The 12233-nt window shown below is 37.0% G+C and overlaps 1 protein-coding gene across 1 annotated transcript in view; it reads right to left on the reverse strand.

The window, feature by feature from the left end:
- The window catches only part of TRAPPC9 (trafficking protein particle complex subunit 9), a 452774-nt gene that overhangs the window by 225631 nt on the left and 214910 nt on the right, over positions 1 to 12233 (reverse strand). The gene's annotated exons all lie outside the window — the stretch shown is intronic.

Raw genomic sequence — 12233 nt, forward strand, 5'->3', positions numbered from 1 at the left:
TTGAGTTTTAGGGCAGCAGAAGGTATCCAATCATGATTTTCATCATACAGTTTTCAAAATTTTCAAGACATTTTATGCTGATTATAGTTCATTTTTTATTTGTATCTATTAACTTGCTTGCTGATATTCAAATTTCACTAATAATGATGAGTTTTACCATCATATCATTTATTATTTGTAATGGAGCACAAGTGAGCTACCTCTTGAATAATAAGATGGCTTGGATGCATTTTAATCTCTGTTTCAAAAGCGAAAAAATCCTCAATGACTTTTCTCCTAGATATTATCACAGATAAGTGAAATTTTACAGAGTAAAATATTTACTTGTGTTTATTCCTGTGTTTGCAAACTTTAACAAATTCAGTTTGCCATCAAAATATGAAGTCATAAAATTAAAGACTGGATAATCACTGCTTATAAAGGTGGTTGCAATGTGTTATTAATTAGCACATATCATGTACTCAAATTTATTTTCTAGTGAAATGCTCAGGGCCAGTGGAAACTTCAGCACTGGAAATGTTTGAAGCTTCACATGAATCTCCTGTTTCATCAGTGTTATTTCAGAAAACCTCTCCATATAGCCTCCTCTCTAGATTTCTGCCTGTCTGGAAAGGCACAGGAGTCATCACTGTATTATGTCAGTTTAAAGCTTCTTCTCAAAGGTGGTTCAAAAACTTAATTACTGCAAGTTTATGTATAAATAGTACCATCCAACAGTATTACCTAATGGGATACTGGGAGTAAGTCTGAATGCTCTTAGCATGAACTTCTGGGAATAAAGACAATAACTGAGCAGCTGAGGGTCACATTCGGAACCTGTGCCACCAAGAAATGTCCCCAATCCATACAGAAAACAGTGAAGTTCTAAGTAGAGGAGTAAATTATAATGTGAGAGAACTGATGGCACAGCCAGCCTGCTTCAAAAGCTCTGAGTTTTAGAACCTACAGGCCACTAAATCTGAATAAAATGCAGTTCCTGGGATAAATGACATCTCTGGTTTTCTGCAATGTTTTGGTCCCTTCACCTTTAAATTTAGATATGTAACAATTTTCTGCTGAGTTCATACCATCAAAATATCCAACTGAACTTAAGGTTTGCTGATTATTATGGCACTTTGGCAAACAAACAGCTCCACACTCTGAAACTCCAGCTGAATGACAGAGGTAAATGCCATCTGTGGTATTTTACATAAATTAGGTAAAATGACTGGATTATTACCAAGTTGCCAGCACCAGAGGAATACAAAAGACATTTTAAAGGAGAATGAGAAGGATTAAGAATGATGCCATGCCATATATCAGAGTTGGTGATTTCACTCAATAGATAGCCTAAGAAATTATTTATTGCACTAACAGAGGGGTTTGTGAAGGTTAATTCTGCATGATGAACAAGTGGCTGGATTTGTTTTACTCTCTCAAAATAGCAGAAGAGTTTCATTGTCTGCCGCTGTGCCTTTTGAAGAACAGCTTCCGGATTATCAGCGCCAACCTCGATTACGAGCTGCCTCCCCTATCAGATGTGTATCACTCCATGTCACACTCCTGCTCCCTTCTGCTCATTTTTACTTGTCTGATTCATGCACAGCATTCTCAGAGGTACAAAACTAGGTACTATGACAGCCACAAAGCCAAAACAATTCCTCACAAGCAAACAATCCTGTATTGCCTCTTTGTCATTCCTTGTCTTGTGCCATTCAGAATTTTTCTTACCTTTCTGTAGCATCTATTTGTTCTGCAGGGATTTCTGAGTATTAATGACCCCAAACAACTGCACTACAACCTTCCCAAAAATTCAGTTACCGTGTAAGAAAAACCAACATAAACTTGAAATTCACTTGCACATCTAGGGTTGCTAACAACTGTTAAATTTCCAGCCTGCAGGGCTGACACTGCTTTATAACATTATTGGTCATGGTGCTGAGTACTTGAAACTTGAAATTTAATCAAAATTAACTTCTAATGATTTTGGTGCTTTAATTATTCTGTATTTAATCAAAGTGACTACATTATTATCAGTCTTAAACAGTCAAGATCCTACTAGAGATACACTAGAGAAACACAGCAGCAACTTGTCAAACCCCAACAACTCTCACATTGCTCTTAATTCATAAACTTTGGTATGAGCCAGAAGGTTTAACAAGCTGGATTTACTCCATCACTGCCTGTTTCAAACTCCTGCTTGTGAGACAGGCAGTGCTGGTTTCAACAGCTTACATCATGCTCTGTGAAATACTAAATATTCACTATAACTTGGTGGTTAAAGAAGGACAGCAGAGAGCCTCGGAAATGATACCACAGATTCATTTTAAGGATGATCATTAAGGATCCATGCCAGGAATAATGCTACTGAAGATCTAAGCTTGTCAAGCAGATCTAAGAAAACAAAAACCACACTTTACACCAGACACAGACAAAGGCTACTGAGATAATTGTGGGGTGAGAAATAAAAAAAAAAAAAAAAAAAAACCCTCTGCTATCAAAGAGACTCGGAGAGTTAGTCCTGACTGCTGTCTCAAGATGCACAAAAGAAAGAGCAAGAGTGATAAAAGGCAAACATAAGAGACTGAGAAAAGCTATTTCAACTAAAGAACAATATTGACATGAGAACAAAAGAGCTGGAAATGAGTCACAAATAAATTTAATCTTGAAATTCCTATTTGCAGTAAGGATCTCAGACAGAGCTCAATAAGTTTACAAAAGGCTCTCCAAACAAAATTATATTGAGACACCTTCTGCAGTCTACTGAATTAAATAACATGAAGATGTATATTTCATGTTATGAGATTAATTTAAAGCAATATGCAGACAAAGCACAATCTACTAAGTACCCATGAGCAGAAATCATCTCCTTCAAACACAGCCAAAATGTTTGACAAAAACAGTTCATAATTAGTGAATGGTGAGCACATTGCTGATTAATACCTTCATTAGGAACAGATGTTCAGAAACTCACTCGTTGATCCAGCAAAAATACATACAAAATTATAGCTGCTAGGAAAACAGAAGAGGTCATTTTGACTCTAACAGGCAAAAGTTCAGGTTGTTCACTCCAAATGACAGCTGCTCACTGACCTTATTTCCATCCCAGCCTCAGATCTGAGACCACACTTCTCACTGGCTTTTATTTTCTGTGCTCCACAACTGCTTTTTGGCTATTTGGTTAGTGAGATAAACCTGGATGGTTTCTTCCTGGAAGTGAAGCATGCATGTGAGAAGAGAGGTGCTGCAGTTTGTTGGGAGTCGAGCACCACAAAGGAGCTCAGTGGGCAGCACAGTGTGGACACCCAACTCAATCCTCTCTGGGGGATTTACACCTGGGCCTCAATTACTGGGCACAAAGAAGGAGCTATAAATATGTCTCATTTCAGAGAAGGGTTCCAAGGGGCCCAGTGCAGAGGTGCAAAGCTGTGTTTTACCCAGCCTGAGCTCTGAGTAAGGCCAAGCCCCAGCCAAGAAGCCCAGCCAGGTCTGAGCTGGTGATTACACCCCAGCAGGTGAAATCTCCAGATGAAATCTGCAGCCTGTGAGCAGCATCCAAGCAGCTCTGACTTCATGTCCTGCTAAAACAAATTTACTAAATGCTCCCACAGCTGTGGGCACTGATGGAAGGCTTCCCACCAGAACCATCTGAGGCTGGTGGCACTTGATTGTGCTCTCAGGTTTCTGATTTATGGTCTCCAATGCTTTTAACACCTGGGTTCTTCCTTTGACTTCAACAACTCAACCCCATCTTTCACTCAGAAAACTGACAGTTGACTCTTTATCAAAGCACAGAAATGTAATTATCTTCTGACACTTCTTTTAATTATTGAGGATTGCTCCTGCTGCCTTTTCTTTCTTTCCTGAAGTTTTCACATGAGGCAACCAATTACTTCTCTGTGTAATTCCAAATACTGTCAAGATATTTTATCCTTTCCATATCCTACTAACATTTTTAATTGACTCTTCCTTATTTCATCTCATGTGTCTGGCCTTGATATAGAAATTCTGTAACAGCTCTGTGTCTGATATTATTGAGCCACAGCTTCATATGACACTATGTGAAATGCAACGAGTAATAAAAACCAACTCGAGTATCATTTGACAAAAGTCCTTTTGAACAAAGCCATCCTACAGAATGCATTTGCTCAGCTTCCCGTTTATATTCTGAGATGGAAAAATGTCTCTTCTCTCTCTGTAACTTTTTCTAATGTGTCCACAGGCAATGAAAAATGTTGCTAAAGTGACCCTGAATTTATGCTTAGTAAGGAAACAGATATTATATAAAAAGTCCAAGTTCCCTATTGAGTATACATTATGAAAAAATACACACAATTAAAGCTCAGAAAATATTTTCTGTTTCACTGGCTCCCTTTGTACAATCAAATCAATTAATGATTCAAATCAAACAAATGAAATTAAGTTTTATTATTTAAATTAAATCCATTAAGTTTCTTAATCCAAAGGTCTGGGATATAAAATAAAAAACAAAAGTAATATCTAGTTCTGAAGGGACAACAGGGAAATGCAATAGACTAAGAAAAATCACAAAATGGAGGAAAAAATCTCATATGCTAAAAAATAGACAGCTAGATGTCAAACTTGAGAGAGACTGAAAAGGAGAAAATGAAAGGACATGAAAGAGAGCACTTCAGTCAAAGCATATGTTTCTTCATACAAATCTGTCTGCTCTGATCTCTGTTTGTGCTGCTGAGGTTCTGACAGTTGGAAGCCATTAATTTCAGAATTACAAGGCTTATTGAGCTGGATTTATGGTCTTTGCAGTTGGTAATTTACTTCTGCTTCCTTGATGAAGTAAAGGACTACTCCAGAATGAACAATGAAAATGAAGCTGACTTCCCTCTCCTCAAACATCTGGAGAACTTCTGCTGATGGAAGGTCACACAGGCCTTAACCAATGAGTCAAAATACATGAGGTGGAGGAAGAACTTGTGGAAATATTTGGGAAAATTTGCTTTTAGTAGAACAAAATAAGAGGTAAATGTTCAATTTATCTTGATTAAGTACAAACTTCAATCTACAGCAGAGTACATGACCACTTCTACTGAGAAGATGTCACAGTCCAGTCAAATAACAAATTTTCCTGGTGAAAAAGGGCTGATCCCAAGCACAGCATGGCCAGTGAGGCAGCTCCTTTCATTTACAGCATTCCTGGCCTTCAGTCCCAAGCATGTTTTTTAATAAAAGCAAAATAAATAAAACCAAAGCTGAGAAGTGTCAGCAGGCAGAGGAGGAAAGCTCAGTGTCAGCCTCTGGACTGAGGACTCCCCTCCTGTTTATTATCCCAAATCTCATGTAAAACCCGACCTACCCAGGCTGTTCAGAGTAGTTCTCCACTACAATTAGCATATTTTCCATTTCTCATTCTCTACACACTTAAATGTACAATTAATTTAATTGTTGAGCCATTAAAATCTTACCTGATCAAAGCATTTTTCTTGCTTCTCTTGTTAATACATACATCTTCTGATCTAATTTCCATTTTTAAGTCGTCCACAAGCTATAACATATTTTTTCTAAATTTTTATTCAAATGGTAGTTTCTATGCTCATTAAAGTAATAGATTTCTATTTCCCTGCAGATTCACTGACATTTTTTCACCAGCTACCTTACAAGACAGCTTTTTTGTCTTTTCAATCTTCTTCCTTACAATTATCTTCACACAGTTCTTTTTCAATGCGTAACCCATTGTCATAATTATTACAGAAGCTTTTCATTTTTTAATTTGGATGTTCATTTAATCTATTATTCAATTTACTTCTAACAATACCTAGAAAATGAAGTACCTTGCATAACTGCATGACAATTTATCATCATTATGATGTTTCTCAATCACCTATTATGGCTTAACTGAAATGGCATAAGGAATAATCCTATAAAGAAGTAAATAAGGCACGGCTGTTCTTTTTTTTTCCCTTTAAAAATATAATGCTTTTATAAATTAAATATTGAACATAGACTTTCAACACAAAAAAAAAAATGTATTAGGCCTGATCAAGCTTGAATGAGTTAGTTTTCCTTCTTCCACAATGTCCTGCTTATTTTTCTCTTTTTTGTAGCTGATTAAACACCTTTTGGTACTTTCCACCAGTATCTCTACTGGAACATTATTCTAAAGCCCTTAACATTGTGCTGAAAACCATCTATGTTCCCATGCCAAAAGTTGCCCTACTTCAGCAATTTTGCTGCCCTCCTGATCTTCTGATGGATTCCTGGAGAACAGTCAACTTTTGATTTTGCTAATTACAAAAACTGCATCTCAGAGACACTGCAACTCAAAGTGAGCAGACTGTAGATCTTCTAAATAGTGAACACAACGCACTCACAAGATTTTCTCAGCTTTGAAGAATTGATTAAATTTTATTCAGTGTAATATCTTTATAGCATAAAGCTGCTAAAAGTCTTCATTCCCAGATCACCTCTGAAACTACATTTTCTTGTTCTGGTTTGACTTGAGCTCTTCTGGTAAGAAGTTTCATTAGAGGTTTGGACAAATGTCACCTACACCTTTCCTCACAGCTGAATCACTCTGGTGTCTCAGAGTAACACCCAATTAAATAATTTCCAACCACTTCAGACAGCTGAACTTGTAGCAGATTTCTGTGCTATTTCTTTCAGAACAGATAAACACCTTTTTTGGACTACATTTCATCCATTTCATTAATGGCATTTGGTTTTTTAGATTACTGAAATATTGTAGAAATACAGAGGGAGACTTTTGGCCAAGACCTGCAGTGACAAGATGAGGGAATAGGGTTTCAAACTGAAGATGGCAGGTTTAGATTGGACTTAAGCAAACAATTCTTTACAATGAGGGTGGTGAGACAGTGGAACAGGTTGCCCAGAATATCTGTGGATGATGCTGGACCAGTAATTAGACTTCTCCAGTATTTATTATCCCTTTTTCCCTCCCAGTCTTCTCATTGCTTTGATGGAAGTTCTGGACCTGAAGCTCCAGGTGTCAGTCCCTTCAGAACTCTGCTATGAAGTAACCACTGGGACTCACACAACCTCTCTCAGGCCATTCCATAAGAGGTTTTGTTGATTTATTTTCACTTCAGGGTGCTCTTTCTTAGCAACTTTCCTTTGAAATCACTACTGATCTGGTTATATCTGAAACCTTCTCTGTGTGAGTTTTTCTTTTCAGTTTTGAGTAACCAAAGCTTGGGTAGGAATCAGAAACAACAGCTGCTTCAAAACACATCACACAACAGTGTGTTTTGACATGAGAGACCATTATTCCTGTGCCAGATGCCCCAGTTTCATCAAGTTAGTCCATTTTTTCTGAGTACTACCCCAGTCCCTCAACACTTCCCAGGAACTAAAGCATGTTGCTTGCTTGGCATTGCCAAAATATCCTCCAAAACAGCCTGCACACAAGCTGCTAAGATATGGAAGGGTTCCCACCTCTCTTGGATCTTAAAAATAAAAATTAAAAACCTGAAGATTTTTCTAAATGGATGAGAAAGGTCAGTTACCTTGCAAAATCCATTTATCACCAGACTGTTTCTCAGTTTTGGTCGTCCTGTGAATCAGACTGTGATTTTCTACCTTACTCTTGAGATTTCCTGGCTAATGCTCTTGGGTTCATCTTTCCAATGATGACTGGCCAGACTACTGAAATGCTAAAATAGAAATCATTGTAGAATATTTTAGTTTGGTGAACCAACACAGTAACATTCACCTTTTTTTTCAAGTGCAGGCCCTTATATACCCTGCTGATTTCTTTGCATTTCCAAGCCTGTATCTATATAATATAAATTATCCTGTCTAGGACTTAGGAGGGGTTTGTTTATTAAAAGAGAAAGCAAGACTACTTCCTTACAGCTCCCCATTAAATTCAGTCTTTGAAAACAGCTTTGGAATTTCAAATATGGAGCAGCAACATTGTAGGACTGACCTGGCTAAAACCAGACTCTGAATAATGTTCTTGTGTGCAGAGATCTGGATCATTTTAACTAAGCCCATGGGGACAAGATTGTCCAGGGGACAATCAAAACACAGCTTAGAGGTGCATCATTTACTCACTGGTAAACACTACAAAATATTTTCCTGTGTATTTGGGATGCAGTCATCTCACACTGTTGAAATCCCTTAATCACATGAATTATGGAAAGAGAGATTTAATTATTGTTTAGGGTCAGGCTGAGAACTACAAAATAAAATTGGTGTGCAGCTTCAGTAATTAATGTTAATATCCACAAAACATAAAGCTGTGAAAACTGATTATGATTTGGTGCTGTCTAAACCATACAGTTAATTATTAAGATAATTTATTTTTAAAGTAATGCTTCCATAAGATGCTTTGTGAAACTTTACCAGACTGAACTTCCAAACAAGCTGTCACGAACCATATGTTCATAAAACATTTCAAAAGACTTTAAAATCAACATCTTCTATTGATTCCAGCTACCTCTAAGGAACAATTTAACACCACCTTCACTTCTGAGTTTTTTGGTTTTCTCTAAGTACAATACTCTTACATGCTGCAGTAGGCACAGAATTTATGGTAGGCCCATAACAAGGAGTGCAGCATTTTCTGCCAATAAGTAAATAATCCAGACTTTATCTACTGCCCATCCCTTTTCTTATTTATGGCCTGAGCAGCATCCAGTAACAGTGATTTCAGTTCTCCTGTAATCACATACTAGGAAATAAAATGCACTGCATTGTGCAAAGGCATCCAAGTACACTTAAACACTAAAACTGTACTGAAATTCACATTTTTTTAAATGAAGAAGGGAAGAATAAATGAAATGAATGAATGAAATAAAAGAGTGAATGGAGGCAAAATCGATTTCTGGACCTTTTCCATGGTGAAGCTTGACAAATGCATGTTTCTTGGAACACCGCTGTTAGTAATATTAGAGTTCATGTATGATCATTGATTCTCAGTTATTCAGTTAGTTGCTATGGAGAAAGAAAAGCATTTGTTTGATATATTAAAACCTCTAGCACTTTTCAGTGTCTACAGTTCTAAATTCCTAAACCAATTTTCTCCAATAAATCTTCCCTCTTATACTCATGAGGGTCATCAGGGAAAGATTCCTATACCTGGTGCTTGAAGGCAGTGAAGGAAGTTAAATTTATTTCACTTTATGCAGGAGAACTCAAAATAAGTTTCTGTTGTGAAAACTGTTTACAGCACTCTCAAAGTGTCAGGAGCCTCTTGTTTCAGAGGAACTTCTCACTGAATGCAGGAATATCCCAAGCCCAGCCTGCTCCAGGGTCAATCAGGAGCCAATTTCAAACTCAGTTCAAGTTCAAACTCTATTTCAAGTTCAATGGAATCTGGTGCACACATTTGTACCTAAGATAATTTTGCTATGGAAATCAGCCGAGCACCATCAAAACTGAGAAGTTTTCTCTCCTGGGATTTTGGTTGCTTGCAAAGTCAGAGGCATAAATCAAATAGAGATTGAAAAAGCCCTGCCCAGGCAGCAGCCAGAGATGACTCCATCAGATCATTTCCAGCCCCAGCATGGCTTTTGAGGAGGTTTGGTTCTCCTCATTACACACTGCAGGCTCTGTTTCCTTGATTTGATGGAATTAATGTATTCACCTCAAAATCACATCTATGCCTACATTTGGTTTGGTGCCCAACTGTAAAAAGAAAATATGTCATAAATTTTAGAGAACATTGAAGCTGCTGGTGTTGAGCAAAATGATGCTTTTCAATTACATGTGATTTACTCACCTGCCTCACAGACAACTTCATTTTACTGAGATCTCCTAAATCTTAAAATCAATTCTAACAACACATTAAAAACTCTCACTCCATCCTTTCAAGTATTTTCTTGCCTTATGATTCCTCATGTTTTAAATACTTTTCCCTTCCCCATTCATTAAATTATAAAACAAACTCTTCACTACTTTTTCCCCCTCTCTATGACAAATTTCAAAGGTAACTTCTTACCCTCAGACCAAAATTTCAATGTCACCGACTTTTGATTCTACTCTTTGCCTTCTATTTAATGAAAAAAGGACAGGATTGTCAAATTTAAATGAAAAATTATTTCAATATGCTTTCATAATTCCAGAGATGTAATATTAACTCTTATATGAATTAAATATGCCAATTTTAAAAGGAGTGTTGGAGTACAGCTTCTACAAATTTGAATAAGAGCCAGTCATTTTTTTAATCAAAACCATGTTAAATATTCATTCATGTTTCACTGTGAGCACTTATAATAAAGTAAACCCTTCAATGTGACCAGCAGTGTAGCAAACTCCTTGAATAATCATAGAATCAATTTTATTGCATGAAACTGAGCCAAATTTTTAGCCAATTTATGCAAAGGCTATGTCACAATGATGGCCAGTAGTAAAGAGTTCACATTAAAACACAAGTTATTGCTAACATACAGAAAAACAAAACTCAAAGCAAAGCCAGGTTGTAAATACAAACAGTGTAATGATTAAAAGAAAAAAATCCAGCTGATGCTACAATATTACAGTATTTTAAACTCTTAACATGTTTCCATGTCTGTAAGAATTGAATGGGAAATGTATTCTGGCACTGAAAGAGAATTTAAGTCCAAAAGAGTTTGTGTGACATTGCCTAAGTGCCTGTACAAGGCACACACATCCCCTGGCTGTCCAAACATTTCAACAGCTCCTCATTACTCCCACCCACCAATCAATAATAACAATCTCTTAATTCCTCCTGCATCCCACACATTATTAAGGAAAAAATCCTCCTGTATTGCCATGGTACAGTCTGGAGGAACTGCAGGAGCTGCAGGTAGGGTTACCTGCCTACAGTTCTACCAAAGATTTAACTGCTGAATATTCCAAAATATGGTGAACTAAAAGAAGCTAAAAAGTTTCCATTTATATTAATTTTGCATTTTTGCTCTTTTTTTCCAAGTAAAATCAGTCATTTAACCAAAAATGTCCTTTTCAATAATCTCAGCAGTAAACTACAGCTTCCACATGGACATACTTTATGTGTTATACAAAACAGATAATATTCATTAGCAGTTTGGGACTGGGAAAAATCAAACAAAGAAAGTTAAGTAGACTTCTGCAAAACTGAACTTTCCACTAGGAGATGTTATATAAAAGTGGTAGCAAACCAAGCATTCAGTATCCCATAGGATCTCCCTTTCCCTGCTTTGCTCAGTGTAGAAAATTAAAGTGTACAACACCATCAGTCAACAGGCTGTGCTTCAAAAGATTTTGCAGCTATGAAGCAGAGAATATCACAGAGTTCTGGCTGAAAACTCAAGTAACTGGGACTCTCTAAGTGAATTAATCAGCAGCATGAGAAATAACCAACCACAGGAGATTTTGTTGTAAATCAGTACTATGTTCATGGTTTTCAACCACTGCATCAAAGATCACTATCAAGATCAGGCAGGAATGCCAGGCACAATTCTATGATTCAAAAAGCCTCTTTTCCTAAGAAAACAGTGGAATTTAGCATAAAGATAATTAAAAGGCACAAACCAAGAGGCTTCAAAAAGCCTCTTTTGCTAAGAAAACATGGAATTTGGCATAAAGAGAATTAAAAGGAGCAAACCAAGGGTACAGGGAATGAAGAAAAACACATTTTTCATCCTTAAGCTGATGTCTTATGCACAAGTGCCAAAGGAAGGTTTTCCACCACAGAGCCCAGGTTACAAACCTGCTGATGGTGAAAGCCACTGCAGAGCTCAGAACACACAAACCACTGACACAAACCACTGGTTTTACTGGTCCAGGGCAATCATGGCCAAATCCCATCAATCATACTAAAAATGTTGCCAAATCTTTGAATGCCCTGAAGAACTGAGGCCAGGTAAGCTTGATTTTAGAGGTAGCTGATTATGGCTAAAGTTGGACATACTTAAAACAAACTACTTTAAACCATTTTTAACTTCTTATTTATGCTCAAAGTGCTCACAGGTTTTAACATATGAGTTGAGGGTGGTCAACACATTTGAAAAAGACCAAAGAATTAAAAGAGTGCACAAATAATGGAGTTTGGGGTAATTTCAATTTTAATAATTAACACGGGCAATAGGGATGGATCATTGCTCCCTAAAGTTGCTCCTCACTAGGTCATCAAAGAATTAAAATATGGAGCAGAGAGTTAAATTTGCTTTAAAAGCAAAAGCTTTGGCCACAATTTGCTGATGATCTGGGGACTTTAACTGAAACCTGCAATTCATATGGAAATGTTGGGGATGAAACATCTCATGTTCCAAAGCCTCTGAACAAGCCTTGTTGAGAACCTCAGACAAAAGTTG

This window comes from Melospiza melodia, chromosome 1, assembly GCF_035770615.1.
Source record: "Melospiza melodia melodia isolate bMelMel2 chromosome 1, bMelMel2.pri, whole genome shotgun sequence".
Lineage (NCBI taxonomy): Eukaryota > Metazoa > Chordata > Aves > Passeriformes > Passerellidae > Melospiza > Melospiza melodia.